The 17,895-nt window shown below is 35.2% G+C and overlaps 1 pseudogene; it reads right to left on the bottom strand.

The window, feature by feature from the left end:
* Positions 1-292: 292 nt before the first annotated feature.
* LOC120176204 lies at positions 293-5,423 on the bottom strand (annotated as a pseudogene).
* Positions 5,424-17,895: the final 12,472 nt, after the last annotated feature.

The raw sequence follows: 17,895 nt of genomic DNA on the forward strand, positions 1-17,895 counted from the left end.
TAGGAGATTAATTTAAGAATTTTTGTTAAAAATTTAAAAGTGTAAAATTATAAAATTTTATGACGTAAAATTAGATTATTAATAAAGAATATAGAAATATCTAAATTATAAAACAAATAGAAAATTATGGCGATAATTTTGTATTTATGTCCTTGTATGCATTACACTTGAGTGTTTAATACAAATACTTGAAGCAATCGGACTAGCATTCGATCCGATTCTCATATTGTACGAGCAAGTACAATGTTCCAATTTCCCGATAAACACTTTGAAAGCAAGAACGGCAGCTGCTTTTTTATTCTAGATGATCATGTAATTTGATTGACATGAACATTGCAGCATATTGCAGCAACCGGTGGTCACTGCTGCTTCCGTGCTCCACCGCGGAAATCAACTGACCTCTATCCCTCATCCAGTAACGCCGCCAGGTGAGTTGTATGTTCACAGTAGCCCATGTTCGCCAATTAGATGAACAATATCTCGCAGTTCTCTTAAGCCTTTCGTTAGCAAATTTGTTACTGAAATTATATGTGATGCATCTGAGATGGTCTGAATCAAGACCAAATGCTTCGACCTATTCGATGCAAATGAATGTTGCAGACGAGACCAGAAGACGGTCGATAAATGGTTGGCGAACATGGTATTAAATTGCAGCCGCAACGCAATCTAACGGCTACATCGTAACGGTTTTGAAGGTCACCGCGATGCAATATTAACGCACCGCAACCGCCCGTGACACGTTACGTAACGTCCGCAGCATCCGCAACCGCGACAGATGCCACAACCGCTATTTTGTACTATGTCGGCGAAAGAACCACGAGAGCAGCTCATCGCCTAAAAAGCCACCTTGTTTGATGATACTTGTGGCAACCATGCCTTTGCTCAGGCTTTGGGTACGTTGAATGCGTCCGTGAACTACGAACACCATTCTTCGCACTGGATCTCCTCTAAATAGCTATTTCATGGGAACATCAACAGGCTTAAAAAACTTTGTATAACTCAAAAGAGACACTACTGTGATATTGTTGTACCTTTTCATCTTTAGAGAAGACAAGCGGCTTAACTCGGTCGCATATGTTATCAAGAATAAGATCATCCAAATTTTGGAACAAAGGAACCTAAAAGGAACAAGTTAAGATTGATTTGGACTAGTTGGAAAAGCTGTTAAATTATTGGGTAAACTACTCAAGTGACCACTTAAATATGAGGTTGGTGTCGATATGACAACAATACTTTCAATTTTGGCAATATAATCACATAACTATCTAAGTGGTTTCAAAGTAACAACTTGTTGCTAAAACAGATGGTGTAGCTGGTTTGGACATTTGATCCCCCGTTAGTAAATAACAGACATATCATCTACGCCGTCTGTTTTTACACTTAAATAGTTATGTGGTCATATTGCTAAAATTGAAAATATGATTGCCATTTGGACACTAATCTTATAATTAAATAGTCATTTGAATAATTTACTCTAAATTATTCTAATATAATTCATATAAGTTGGTACATGACAAAAATAAAATTTAAACTACACAATCTTATCTATTTAAATGTCATATCCTATCTAATTAGAGTTTAAGTTTTTATTATTTAAAATTTAGAATTTAAATTTAAATTTTAAAGATTTTAGAGTTTATTAAGGATGTGTAGTCTAAACTTTAGAAAACTAAGTTAATTAATTTAACCAAATAATAATTATTAAACATGAGTAATTATTACAACCATTGATTTATATTGTATCACCATCGGATATCAAGACCTCCATAAAACATATTAACAACAAAGGCCTTAAAAGGGCTTTTCCGAACACGGGCATTCGAACTCAAAGCTAAAACCTTTTTCCCTCAAGAAATCATAATTTTGTAACAAAATCTCTACTAAACCTCACATGATTTTCCAAGATTCATCAACAAACTCACCACATAAGTTATATCGACCTAATCAAGGGCGGATGCACTAAGTCTCTCAAGGGATTAAGTGCATCCCATTATTTAGGACAAATGTGAAATTTAATTTAATATGTTAAGGAAAAATGAAAAAAATAAAATATTTTTTTGCATATTCATTACATTTAAGAAAATAATACTAAAATTTTGAACCCTATTTTTAAATTACTGAATTCACCGCTAACCTAATTTATCAACCTACAAATAATCGGCATGACCCTACTCATAACAACAATACTAAAAACGTTATAAAATCCTCTTAATTGAGAATGAGAAAGGACTCCAGAATTTCCTCACCACTCTACCATCTTCTACTTTTTCATGAAAACACATTACTATGCTACAGATCAATGACCGATTCTTCAATCATATAAGTCAAGTAAGAGAATATTAAATTATTTTAATATGTTATATTTATGGGATGAACTTAAATTACTCAATGTGATTATTATTTAAGTCTTAAAGTCATTAGGGTTTTAATTTTCTTCCCTCGCCTTACAAAGGAATATCATAGTTAGTAAAGATAGAAATTTTCTCTTCATATATATATTTTCCATCATCTAAGAATAACTTAAAGAAAGAAGAGTGCTGAGAAAAATATTATCCTGATTACGCGTCAGGATTTATTAAAATTAAAAGATATTATTATTTGAATAAATTAATTATTAAAGTAATAAAAAAAGTCTAGTTATTATTTAAAAATGAGCGTAAAAGACTAATATCAATCTGATACCGATTGCATAATATTGATATTTTTTGTATTTAAAATTTTATCTAAATCGAACTCATCATAATTTTGTAGTCGCTAAAGAGAATGAGAATATTATTTCACTTAAAAAATTTGAATTCGAGCTGTTGCGCAGCAAAATGTGTGCGTGTTATTATTGATTAAGAAATATTTTGAATAAATACATACTTGTAATCATCCCATATTAATAAATAACATATCCTAAACCTAAATAAGTAAATATTTTTTTTAATCATTCATATTCGATTTATTAATAGAGTATTTCAAATGTTGTGCACCTTTTTTATGAGGTCAAGACAAAGGTAACGCTTGATGTCCCTCCGGAGGCCCTCGGGCAAATCTTTAATCAATTTCATCTCATCTTCTCCCCCCAAAGTTGCCCATCTCTGTCGTTCGAAACACTGAACTATTTGTCTCAAACGCGACGGCAACTGCCGACGCTTCATCCACTATTCCATGTCTCGAAATCTCAGCTGCATTTGTCTCTTCTTCGCCATTACAGCAAGCAAGAAAACCTAAACCAAAAAAACAATCTATTCTCAGTTAAGTTGCTTATTCAAAGAAGGTAAATGAGTTTCTAGTCACCTGGATGTTTCCGATGAGCAAAGTGAAGAGCAGCAAACAAGCCAGCACTAAGCACATACAGAAAACCACTTCTAACCAGTGACTTGTTGGCTCGAGAATATTTCCAAAGGTGCTGCAAATTGAAAATATGATGTTTAAGAAATGCTAATAAATGGTCTGTAAGGGTTTATGAGGTTTACCTGAGAGTCATTAAGCCCCAAAATATGGGATAAAGGATCTTGACAGCAACCGAGTTGCTAGAAACAACAGGAAGAGCCCACTGATAAATCCCATAACCGAATGATCCTTTGACTTCGAAGCACAAAGGCTTTCCAGTGATTTTTGTAGAATCACCACCAGCACCACCAAGACAAAGATAGTTTCCCGTACTGCTCATTTCTCGCACATTGCTGCCGGAGACACGACGCTATCCGCTGCATTGTCAGGTCATACCAGCACCCTCCCGCAACCCTGGAATACGCCAATGCACATATATCCACATATATGAATTGAATTGCAATTATAAAATCTAAAAAAATTCAAATATCATTGAATATCTAAATCTATTATATCGGTTCATGAGAACAAGTAGGGTTTATCGGTTGTCGATAATTCATCTCTTCTGATTTAGATAAAAAGTCATCAATATCAATGATGAGAGGATGACATTGATTGATTTTTTTTTTTTTTGAAAGAGAACTGATCATAAAAAAATAAGATAGTATAGATATAAGGGAGGTTCTAGTCACTTTTATCAATCTTGGTTAAAGGTATTTATAATGATTTTTAGTGATTTTTAGTGGGTATGATGGTCCTAGGTTTATTATGACTATTTGTAGACCGTCGGGTTAGAAAGATATGGTTATTACTCATTGGATTGCATTCTGGTAAGTCATGTGAACATATCAAAGGTCTCGTTTCTTTATGTAGTTGACTAGGAAGCCTGTATATGAAGGATATATACTTATTGGAGGCTCTCGTAGGCGGAGACATATTTAGAAACTTTAGTTGACGAAGTGTTAGTAATTTCAACGAATTCGATCTGATGAATGATTGAAGATTTCCGAAGAGCATCTCTAAAGGTAAAATGATATCTATGATCATTCCTAATAAAAAAATAAAGTTTATAGGGAAGACTTTACATGAGAAGCAATGAAGTAGGCAATGAGATTAAGGCCAAAACCCCACCAAATGGTGCCAAAGATATAATCCAGTGACCTTTTGCATCCTTCTCATCAAGGAGATGCTGTGGTAAACCTTTGGCTGGAATTGGAACAAGAAGATCAATATGAGTATAGTGGCTATATCCCTGATTTGTTCTTCCTCGATTAGTTTTGGTACAACCAACCAGAACACTGCCTGCAAAAGAAATCATTATATGCCCCAACTTTTGTTATAAAATCTTAAAGATGGTAAATATACATGTTATTTAAATATACCTGAGGAACTGGGAGAATTACAAAGGCATCAAACCAGAAACCTTTAACGGAACGAACATAATGAGAAGCAACGGCACGTGGGTTCCAGACTAGTTTCCCACATCCGACGACGAGGGACTCCCTCGACACGTACGCCAGTCTGAACTGAAGCCATACGTGAAACAGATGCACGGCATCCACACACGTCCGGAGGACGGTAACGATGACGGCAAGCCCACCGTCCATATTCAAACAAACCGACCCACCTCTGCCTATTGACAAGGCATAGAAGAAAAGAGGGTCAATAGCTAAGGCCATTGCGCGATCCAGCAGAAATGCCCAATTCCATTTCTGTACCCGCTTGCTCCTCGGGTCGAGCAGCCGTCTCCGTCCGCCGAAAGACGGACAAGACGGTTGCCGAGCGGAGGTTTGAACCGGGTTCTTCTGCGGGCAAGTTCTAACGCGTAGCGGAACGAGGGAAGTGCCAGCGCAGGCTTCCCACTGGGGCGAGTGAGCTTGGTCGCAGCTGGTGGAGTGGAAAATCGGGAGTCCCACTTGAGTGCAAGCGTAGCATTCTATGGCGTTGGGAATTGGGGTGTCTTCGTTGATGTTGTCAGCCGTGATTAAAATACATAAAATGAAGATTATGATGACACCATTGTTGCAAGATATGCTTTGTTAAAGAGGATGAATGGCAACCTGAAGAAACCGGACAGAGCAGGCATGGTGAGGGCGTGGAACCATGGTAGAGAAAGGAGGAGAGAGCGTAGAGAAAGAAATGGGAAGCATGAGAAAGAAAACAAAGAGAGAGAGGAAAAGGAATAGTAACGAAAAGTTGAGACGAAGATGGAGTTATTTGGAGGGATTAGTAACACTGTGAACTAGGGATGGCAACTCAACCCGAATCCAACGGGTTTTGACTCGATCGGGTCAGATTTTTTAAAAAAAATTTGAGTTCGGGTCGGGTCGGGTTTAGGGTGAAAAAAATCCGACCCGACCCGACCCGAAAAATATATATAATTTTATCCTATATATTTAGAGATAATTACAATAATGTCCCTCCATATATAATTTTTTTTAATTAAGTCACTCTTTTCATTGAATAAAAATTTTTTTTATTATTATTTCGGGTCGGGTCGGGTTTCTAAGTCATATATTCGGGTCGGGTCGAGTCGGGTGAAACCTTAATTTCGTCGGGTCGGATCAGATCACGGGTGAAAAACCCTTTCTTCTCGGGTCGGGTCGGGTGGCCCAAAAACCCGACCCGACCCATTGCCATCCCTACCGTGAACTGAGGTCAGAACAAATATGATTTCGAACCCTCTCTTTAAAATTTAAAGTGTGTATTCCCGCACGAATCTCAACAATCACTTGTTCTGATTCTACATATTGATCGTTTTGAATTAAAAGAAAACTTTTTGGTGGAATAATCACCTTATGTATAAAATCTTCCCTCTCATTAATTACATACAAATCCATATAACATAAAAAAGCAGGATGCCTGTGACGTGTGCGTGTAGGATGAACCAAAACCTCATTAAATTTTATTTTTCCATTAAAAGGGTTTTTACATGGCTTGTCGATCGATTCAGAGCCTTCTGAACACACTCAATATCTATTCGAACACCTCTTACTATTGCGGAAGACGGCTATCGAATAGAGCAAAATCACAACTGATAATTTGAGAAAATAAAAATGAAGATAAAAGACACACAAAATCTACGTGGAAAACTCCTAAATAATATAGGGTAAAAACCACGGGCAACGGTAGAAGAATTTCATTATGAGAAAATAGGAATTACAACCTCTCTCGATCTACCAAGGAGAAAACAATGATATTTCTCTCTTGATAAAAAGGAGAAAACAACTCTCAAGAAACTCTCTAAATTCTCTAGTATTAGAAGAAAGCTAGAATGCTTTGGGATGGTTTTGAAGCTAAATGAGCTAGGGTATTTATAGTTGAAGCTTAAGGACTAATCTTATAAATATCATAAAGTATAATGACTAAATTGTGTAATTTACCCTTTAGCAAAATTCAACAAATGCTGCTAATTTTCGGTGCCATTAATTTTGCACCGAAAGCACCCATTTGCACCAAAGTGGCCAGCCACTTTTGCTGACTTTTCAACAATCTCCCACTTGAAGATTTGATTGGAACAATAATATCTTGACACTATTCTTTCTACCTTGTACCATCATGTTGCTTACGTTTCTGACAGGCCACAAGAGGATCGACACCAAGTAAATTTATCAGCGTTGATCGCCTTCGTCATAAAATCTGCTATGTTGTCTTTGGTATGGATTTTCTGCATATATACCGTCCCTTCTTCCACCTTTTCACGAATGAAATGGTATTGAACTCGTATGTGTTTTTTCCTTGAATGAAATGTTGGATTCCTTGCTAGATGCAAGGCACTTTGACTGTAAAAAAACAGAGAGACATACTCTTGATTGTGCTCAAGCTCCTCCAATAGCATCTTCAACCAAATTGCTTCTTTACTGGCTTGTGTAGCCGCTACATATTCTTCTTCTGTTGTGGATGTAGCCACAACTGACTGCAATTTTGAAATCTAGCTTACAGCTCCACTAGCAACTTTAAACACATATCATGTAATAGATTTGCTTTTATCTAAATTCCTTGCATAGTCAGAATCTACATACCCATTGATCAATAAGTTTGATCCTCCGTAACATAATGCAACATTGGAGGTCCCTTTGATGTATCTAAGGATCCTCTTTACTGTATTCCAATGTTCTTTGTCTGGATTTGCCATGTACCGACTAACCACTCATATTGCTTGTGCAATGTCTGGTCTTGTGTATATCATAGCGAACATTAAACTTCCCACTGCTGATACATAAGATACTCGAGACATCTCCATCCTCTATTCTTTACTACTAGGACTCATACTGGAGGATAATTTGAAGTTAATAGGAAGAGGGGTAGAAATTGGCTTACAATCTTGCATGCTAAATCGTGACAATATCTTCTTCAAGTAATTCTTTTGTGATAGCCAAATCTTCCTATTACTTATGTCTTGGTGAATTTGCATCCCTAGAATCTTGTTTGCTTATCCCAAGTCCTTCATTTCAAATTCCCTAGCCAGTTGTGCCTTCAATTCTTTAATATGATCTTTGTTGGGTCCTGCAACGAACATGTCATCGACATACAACAGCAATATAACAAAATCGTTATCACCAAACCTCTTGAAATAAGCACAAGGGTATGCATTAAGTCTGTTGTATCCAAGGAACATAATGAAGGAATCAAATCTCTTATACCAACACCTCGGCGCCTGCTTTAGACCGTAAAGAGATTTGTTTAACCTGTAAACCAAGTTCTTCTTTTCTTTTTCTTCAAAACCTTCAGGCTGGAGCATATAAATCTCTTCTTCAAGATTTCCATGAAGAAAAGTTGTTTTAATATCTAGCTGCTCTAGATGTAAGTTCAATGTAGCACACATTTCCAAGACTACTCGAACTGTTTTTAGTCGAACCACAAGAGAAAAAATTTCATTAAAATCAATACCTTCTTTTTGAGCATATCCTTTTACCACCAGTCTTGCACGATACCTCTCCACTTGATTGTCACCATTTCGTTTGATTTTAAAGACCCATTTGTTACCAATTGGGTTCCTTCCTTGTGGTAGTGTCACAAGGTCCCATGTATTATTTTTATGAAGGGCTTCAATTTCTTCTTGCATCGCCATCATCCACAGTGAAGCATCTGAGTTGTTTATTGTCTCCTGGTATGTTGATGGCTCACTGTCCTCTGTTAAAAGGTAGTATGCAATATTACCTTCTATAACATAATTTGAGTACCAATTGGGACGTTTTCTTACACGATCTGATTGACGAGTTGTTGGAGCTTCAGAACTCTCTGGTTCTTGTTCATCATGTGTTGGTTCTGCTTCAGAAGAATCTCCTTGTTCAAACTCCTTTTCTACATGTATCTGTGTAGTCTCTAACTTTTCAGCGCTATCATCGTCTTATTTTCTTTGTAGTTTATCTTCTACAAAGATAATATCCCTGCTGATGATCACTTTGCGGGCAGTGGGATCCCACAAACGATACCCCTTTACATCATTAGCATACCCCAAAAATTTACATTTCTTGGATTTTGGATCCAGCTTTGAAATTTCTTGGGAGTTGTACATCACGTACACTATACTTTCAAATACATGGAGGTTTGAATAATCAGCTGGTTTACCAGTCCACATATCCATTAGTGTCTTCAGCTCTATTGCAGTTGATGGAGCTCGATTCACCAAATAACATGCGGTATTGACTGCTTCTGCCCAAAATGATTTTTCTAGGCCTACATCCCTCAACTATTGCTCTTGTTTTTTCTAATAAGGTTCTGTTCATCCGCTCTGCCACTCCATTTTGTTGTGGAGTGTTCGCCAATGTGAATTGTCTTTTAATGCCTTCTTTCCTGCAAAAGTCATCAAATTCTTCGCTTGTGTATTCTCCTCCATTATCTGTTTTGAAACACTTGATCTTATTTCCAGAATCAAGTTCTACCCGCGCTTTGAAGTTTTTAAAAGTTGAAAGTACGTCTAACTTCTTCTTATTAGGGTACACTCAACATCTCTTGGAGTAGTCATCAATAAATGAGACAAAGTATTTTGTTACGCCTAGGGATGTAACTGGTGTTGCTTACTTGTTATGCAATGCTCACACAAAGGAAATGATACCTTTGTTAAGTCTGGAAGTAGCTTTTGCTCCACAAGGACTTTCATTCCTTGTTCTGACATGTGTCTAAGTTTCTAATGCTATAATATTGCAGAATGTGAACTACATGAGGTAACAGAGGCTTCTACTTCTAGCATAGTCTCTCCCTTCAGCATGTACAAGTTTGCTGCTATCTTTTCACCTTTCAGCACCACAAGCGCTCCACGAAACACCTTCATGATTCATTTCCGTGTTTCAATCTTGCTTGCATTATCCAACAATCTGTAGGATAATAAATTTTTCTTCAGGCCTTCACGTATCGCACATCTCGAACAACTTTAATTGTTTCATCATATATCTTCAATTTGATGGTTCCCATGCCAATGATCTCTAATGCATGATCATTGCAACTATACACAGATCCTCTTGAGACAAGTTCATAATGATGGAATCATTCTCTTCTTGAGGTCATGTGATATGTTGCTCCCGAATCAGTAAGCCATATATCTGCATATCTCTTTCTACCTTCCACGCTGGTTGATGTTTCACAGCATAGAGCATCTCCATCATCTGAAGTGTTTGCGATATTGCCTTATAGAATGGAGTTTTTATTTAGACTCCAACAATCCTTGTTTAAGTGACCATTCTTTCCACAGTTGTAACACTTTAAATTCTTCTTGCTCCTCGACTTCGATCTACCATGTTTGTGACTGCTGCTTTAGCTACGTTCTGTTGATCTCCCTCTCATCGTGGTCAATGCTTCTGCTTGTTGTAGATTTACTTGTTTGTCTTCCTTGTTCTTGCGCCAATTTTCTTCTTGTAGAACAACAGCTGCAACGTCATCGAAGACTAGACTGGTGACATTACTGTTTGTCAAGTTGATGATAAGTTGATCATACGAATCAGGTAGACTTTGAAGTAGAAGTTCAGCACGTTCTTGTTCTCCTATTCTATATCTTAGGGATGTAAGCTGAGAAAATAAAGTGTTTAGCGTGTTTAAGTGCTCTGTCACTGAAGTAGATTCTAGCATCTAGAGAGTGTACAATTTCCTCTTAAGGAAAATTTTATTGTGCAACGATGTAGCCTCGTACAATTTGGTGAGATGATCTCATATCTCCTTAGTTGTCTTCTTCTCGTCGATGCTTGATAATACTTCATCTGCTAATGCTAGATGAAAGTTTTCCATAGCATTCTCGTCCATTTCGATCCATTTGTTGTTATCTGTGAAATCTATCGACCTTTCACTGATAGTTGCCACTATTTCACTATCGTGAATAGTTCTCTGGAACCATCAAAGAATGGGTAATACCTTCTTACTTTCTTATGTTGGAGGATTCACCTTTTGGTGGCAACCAGAAAGGCAATAAGCAGATATTACACACTCAAATCTGGCTCAGATACCAATTGTTGCGGAAGACGGCTATCGAATAGAGCAAAATCACAACTGATAATTTGAGAAAATAAAAATGAAGATAAAAGACACACAAAATCTACGTGGAAAACCCCTAAATAATATAGGGTAAAAACCACAGGCAACGGTAGAAGAATTTCACTATGAGAAAATAGGAATTACAACCTCTCTCGATCTACCTATGAGAAAACAATGATATTTCTCTCTTGATAAAAAGGAGAAAACAACTCTCAAGAAACTCTCTAAATTCTCTAGTATTGGAAGAAAGCTAGAATGTTTTGGGATGGTTTTGAAGCTAAATGAGCTAGGGTATTTATAGTTGAAGCTTAAGGACTAATCTTATAAATACCCTAAAGTACAATGACTAAATTGTGTAATTTACCCTTTAGCAAAATTCAACAAATGTTGTTAATTTTCGATGCCTTTAATTTTGCACCGAAAGCACCCATTTGCACCAAAGTGGCCTGCCACTTTTGCTGACTTTTCAACAATCTTGGATTTGTAGGGGTACATCTTGGATTTGTCGATTATATTATGGTCGAAGCCCCACTCATTACGTTCTGGTTGAATTGGGCGAAGCTGAAGGTATTATTGCAGGGCAATCCATTGGAGAACTGAGAACTCAACTAACATTAAGAACTTCTCATACTGGCAGAGTATTTACAGGGGTCCTTGTTTGTCATCCACGTTGCCTCAAAGTGACCCGCGTCGTACAATTTATAAAATAAAACTAGTACATAATATATTATAACATTTATCAAGATTATAGGTAATTAAAGAAAATATTATTTTTTAAAGTATTAAATTTAATAGTTGTGTGTATAGAATATATTAGAGGTGGAGTAAGAAAAATAATTTTGGAGTGTGAAATTTAGAAATTATATAATTTTTATATTATCTTTTAAGTGGATGAAAATGAATAATTTAGTGTCCATTTATGTTTAAGAGTACTAATATTTTTTTAAAAAATTATATTAATTTTTAAAAAAATTTATATTAAATTTATAAATAAACTTTTATTCAAAAAAATTTGGAGTGTCAAATGACACCCCTCATCATAGCCTGCTTCGACCGTGGAGTGTACGTGCATTATTAATAATTAAGAAAATGTTATGAACATATAATATATTATAATCACTCATACTATATTAAAATAAATTTATAAATATTTTCTAACACAAGTGTAATAACATTTTATACAAAAATATTATTGTTAAAAATTTACTCAATAATATATCGTAGGTGAATTTTAAAAAAAGATAGACAAATTCATTGATTTTATATTGCATTATTAATGTTGTAATTTTTAATTATCTTCATTTAAAAATTATATAAAAATATAAAAATAAGAATATTATTATGTAAATATTAGTACTTATTATTTAAAATAATAGTTTTTTTAATTATTTTCTATTTGAATTGGTATTCAATTAATCCACAATATTAATTCAACTGAAAATTTAATATATATATATATATATATATAAATAAATAATTATTTGGTGTACTTATATGGAAAGAAATAATTCTAAAACACCTTCAAAATGATTAGCAAATAAGACACTTGTCGTTATTCTAAAATTTTTATGTAATTACTTTTCATTAAATACGAATCGTTAATGAAAAAATTATATCAATGCACTAAATGTATGGATTTACAATAGGCTCTTATGGTGCCCATGTGGTTCAAAGACTCAAGTAATCCCAGAGGAATTTTAAAAAACACTGTGTGTGTATATATATTAATGGTCATGGAACTCGTCATTCCGGCATGACGAGTTTCAAAAGGTGTAAAATATTTAATTTTCGATTGTTGGGGGACCGTTGGCCAACAGTCAAATTTTTTTAAATTCAATGGAACTCGTAATGCCGGTATGACGAGTTTCAATGACTATTTTTAATTTGAAAAAACTAGTCGTTTATAGTCGTTGGATAGAGTACTATAAATAGAAGTTTGGGTTGGATTAATTTTTCACTTGAAATCAAACATTATATTGAGAGTAAAAACATATTTGTAGAATATTTTGTGTTGAAATGACCTCAAGAGAAGAAATGTTACGTCTTAAAGATGTTCATATTTTGTCGATCGAGTTGACTACGGTAAATTTAATTTGTTTTATTTTATTTTGGAAAAAAAAATTTGTAATAATAATTATTATTTATATAATTTTATTAATTAATTTATTTTCAAATTGTAACAAGAAGAACGAGGCATTCGTCATCGAGGAATGATGAATGAAAAGTCACATTAGCGGATTGTGATATATCTTCAACAATTTGGATTATATCCAGCGACGTTTCTTCATGGTTTTAAGATAATGCCGACATTGATATCGACTTTGATTGAGCGTTGGAGGCCTGAAACGCATACGTTTCATTTTCCTTCTAGTGAAGTGATGATAACATTGGAAGATGTCGCATATCAACTTGGCGTTCCGATTAATGGTATGACATTGGTGATTCACAACAATTATGCGCAAGATGCAGTTATTTCTGATTATTGGGAAATGAGGCTCCATCCGATGTCATTGATGGGATACAGATACGGATGATGTGGTTGGAAAGAGAATTTAGAGTAGATGGACAATCAACGAAGCAAGAGGTGAAATATGCAGCCCGAGCATATCTTATGACGTTGATTGGAGGGATCTTACTACCAGATAAATCGGGAAATTTGGCGCAAACCCAATATCTTCCAATATTGAATGATTTCCTGGTATGTCGCCAATATAGTTGGGGTTATACAATTTTGGCTTTTTTGTATCGTGAACTTTGCAAGGCGACCATAGTGGTTAGAGGAAAAAAGCGGATGTAGCGGGCTTTTAGTTTTGCTCCAATCATGGGTGTGGTACCGTCTCCCATTTTTTATGCCTATTACATCCACTCATATAGAGTTTCCTCTCACCGCAAGGTAAATTCATATATTTAAAGTTTTGATATTTTATAATATTTATTTAAACGTTTTGAAACAGACAATAAATAATGTAGTTGTTATTTTTTTTGTTTAGATAGCAACACCGAATAACCGATACAAAGTTGTCGGGTGCAACCAAAGTAGATATCCGGATAAGGATCTATATAGCCGGTAGATATGCAGTAAATATTAATATTTTTCCATTAATATTTAAATCTGTAATATTAATTCTTTAATTATACTAACATATATAATACTTTTGACAGTTTAATTGGTTGCCGTATTGTGCGTCAGAGATCCAATAATATCTACCGCTATTTTTCTTTGAAGGAGCAGAGACATGGTGTGTCGTAACACCATTGCTCCATTTTGCAATTGTTGAGATCCATGTCGTCGATAGAGTTTTGCGATAATTTGGGTTTCACCAACCGATGTAAATGTCTATGTATAACATTGATGATTTCCATAAAATAGATGCGCTTTGGAAGCATACGGAAGATAGGCAAATGAAGCATGTTATATTCATACAACAATGGCATGAGAGGCATTTGCATTTGCCTAATCGTTCTGAGGTTCAACCTGAAGATTTTGATTTCACGGTTTCTCCCTACCTCCAAAATTATGAAGAAAATGGGAAACCATACTTGAAAAAGCCAGAGGATCGGTTCGAATGGGAGGAAATGAAGGAAAAATATGCAAAAAAAATCATCGTATTTAGCAACATCTTCATCTTATGCTTCCGCCGATTATTATCCATCTCAAACAAGTTATGGTGGATATACGCCATATAAAGCATCGATGGAGAGTCGAGTAGTGTGGGTAGGAAGTTCCTGGGATCAAGTGCCACCTTCACAACAATTTTCGGCACAAGAAATGGGAGATAGTGGTGCATGGGATGATCTTTTTCAACAATGTCAATCTCGGGGCGATTTCGGTGTGCAATTTGAGTCGATGACATCAATGATGACATAAAATACATTGAATACTCAATCGTTCTCACCCGAAGGTGGAAATCAAAGTGGTGGAGTAATGTTTAGTACACTGGAACAGGAAGAAGACAAAATGACAAAGATGAACGACCACGACGAAATCGACGAGTACCACGTCATTACTATTCTACCACTCCTCGACATCGGTAAGAATTACGCAAATATGAGTAATACTTTTGTTTAGTTAAGTTATTTATGTTATAATTTATTTTTATTATCATATGTAAATAATTACTCGAGATCGACAAGAAATTGAGTGACCAATGTACTCGACATTTAATTGTATAAAAAATTGCTATCAATAATATATATGCGTTCACCCTTAAAATGTTTCTAAAACTTGTCATTAATTTTAATTTTAATTAAACTAACTCTGAAAAATATGTAAACAAATGTGTAAACAAACTTTTAATTAAACTAAATGTAAACAATTTTTTAATTAAACTAACTTTGAAAATTTTGTATTATTGTCTCGTTAACAATCTAACTTTGAAAAGCAAATGACGTGAATAGTAGAGATTCTCTGATTTCAATGGAAATTATTGCAGTTTATCTGAGTTGATGTGAAATGTCAATGAAAAGAAAAAGATGTGAATAGTATAGATTCCCTGATTCTCAAAATATTTCAGTTTATCTGAGTTGATGTGAAATGTCAATGACAAGCAAAGAATGTGAATAGTATAAATTCCTTGATTTTCTAAAACATTTCAATTTATTTGAGTTGATGTGAAATGTCAATGACAAGCAAATGATGTAAATAGTGTAGATTCCTTGTTTCTCTAAAGCATTTCGGTTTATCTGAATTGATGTGAAATGTCAATGACAAGCAAAGGATGTGAATATTGTAGATTGTCTACAAGGCATGGATTTAAAATAGTGTAGCTCATCTTCAATCTCTTACACAACACACTCCTTTCATCTAACAAAATACATCTCAAACAATGAGCAACAAATTCTTCACAGTTGTCCATTACAATGGTGTAATTCTACACACTGATGTTGGTGTTGTGTTTAAGTCACATAGGCCCATCAATATGATGTTCCCTCTAGATGTATCTTATCGCCAAATAAAGCAAAAAAATGAGAGAAAACTTGGACCTTTTTTTCATGTTTAAGTTATTGGTACATGATCTCCTCAAATCCAATCACATATAGAACAATCCATCTTAATGATGACGATGACAATGTCGCTGCTATGGTTGGACTTCATCAATCATCAAATAATAATATGGTCGAGATTTATGCTAAAACCACGATTGCAACAGATATTTCAACCTCATCAGTACTAGCACCACGAACAGAAGAATCAAGACCCTCTAAAACACATGCAAGTACTGCTGATGATAACCTTGCTGGACGGTTTGGTGAAAGCCTTACTGAATTTAGCGAGGGTGATGAAGATATTGTTTCATTGTTGGAAGATGACGACACATCATTAGTTGATGATTCTGATGTTTTTGAGGCTGCCTCAGAGGGACAAGGTTTGGATGTTGAGCCTGATGTATAGAAGGCAACTATTTCACGATGTCAAGGATTGTAGAATGTTCCAAATGTTTGGACACAAACACCCTCAACCTAAAATACCTCACCATGATTTGCCTCGGTATCATCATCCAGTTGCAATGCATAACATTAACTACGATGCTATGAGGAATCCTGACATCTATGATATGTCAGAGTTATGTTTTACCCACTGGGGCTCTTTAGACGAACGATCATCTGAGTTGGCGATTGGGTCTCATTTTGAAACATAAAAAAGGCACAACTAGCAATCAAAGAGTACTGCATTAAAGCTCATCTTCAATTATATATCATAGAGTCTGATCAAAAGACATATTTTGTAAGGTGTATACATCATGATGTTGGTTGTAAGTTGAGGATACGAGTTTCATACCTACAACGGAAGATGTTGTGGGAAGTCACAAGGTTCAATGCACAACGTGCATGTACAATGAGCTCGTTGAGACGAGACCACAAACATTTAGATTCAAATATCATATGATTGTATGTGAAACTATTAGTGGAATACATTTGGTTATATTCCGACTTATTACAAGGCATGGATGGATAAAAAAAAAGAAATGACCTTGTTGTATGGTGATTGGGATCAGTCATATAATGAGCTACCACGTCTGCTGCAAGCAATGAAAATTTTCATCCCTGAAACCATTATTAGATACTATACTTTTCCTGTAGTAACGCTTCAGAGAGATGTTATGCCTGGAAAGAGAATTTTTGGTGGCTTGTTCTGGGCGTTTAAGTCAGCTATTGAATGGTTTTGATTTTGCAAACAAATGATTTAAGTCGATGGGACTTTTCTATATGGGCTCTACAGACATGTCTTGATGATAGCCATTGCACAAGATAGAGACAAAAATATTTTCCCTATTGCCTTCACCATTGTTAAAAATGAATCGGAGAAAACTTGGAATTTCTTTTTCTCCAACTTGCGTTCCCATATTGTCACTCAAGATAGGGTTTACATGATCTCAGATCAGTCACCTGGGTTGTTAAGTACAATTTCTAGACCGAAATGTGGATAGACTAGTCTCCACGCATATCTGACATATTGTATACGTCATATTACGTCTAATGCTGTGAAGAGGTTTAAGCAAAACAAGATCAAAAAACAGATTATCAACATGTTTAACTATTATATACTTTCTCATTAATTATTTCTGCTTCATTTATTTTCTTTTTTTATTTTTAAATAGCATTTATTTTATTGCTTTTTAGGATATGCTTTATTGTAACCAAACTTCCGTGCACGGCTAGAAAATTTGAGAATATACGAAGATGATGTATATGAATTCGCTACTGAAATACCTAGGGAAAAATGGTCATAAGCGTATGATGTTGACGATCAATGTTACGTCCATATAACTACCAACCTTACTGAATGTATCAACTCAGTGCTTAAAGGGACTCGACATCTCTCGATAGAAAGTATTGTTAGGGAGACATACTTTAGGTTGGGCAAAGTATGGGCAGAAAAAAGTGCACTAATAGATGTCATGATCAGCTATGAGAGAAATTGGGCTCCATATTTAGAGAAGACAATGCAAAAGAATCAAACACATGCGACATCAATGTTTGTCCATAATTTTGTCAGACTTGATTCTGATTTTGTTGTCCAAACACTAGTTTGACCACATGAGAAAGGTAATTCTACAACGTACACTGGTAATATGAATAGAAGATGGTGCGATTGTGGTCGATTTCAAGCTT

The sequence above is a fragment of the Hibiscus syriacus genome, unplaced genomic scaffold, assembly GCF_006381635.1.
Source record: "Hibiscus syriacus cultivar Baekdansim isolate YM2019G1 unplaced genomic scaffold, ASM638163v2 tig00112231_pilon, whole genome shotgun sequence".
Classification (NCBI taxonomy): domain Eukaryota; kingdom Viridiplantae; phylum Streptophyta; class Magnoliopsida; order Malvales; family Malvaceae; genus Hibiscus; species Hibiscus syriacus.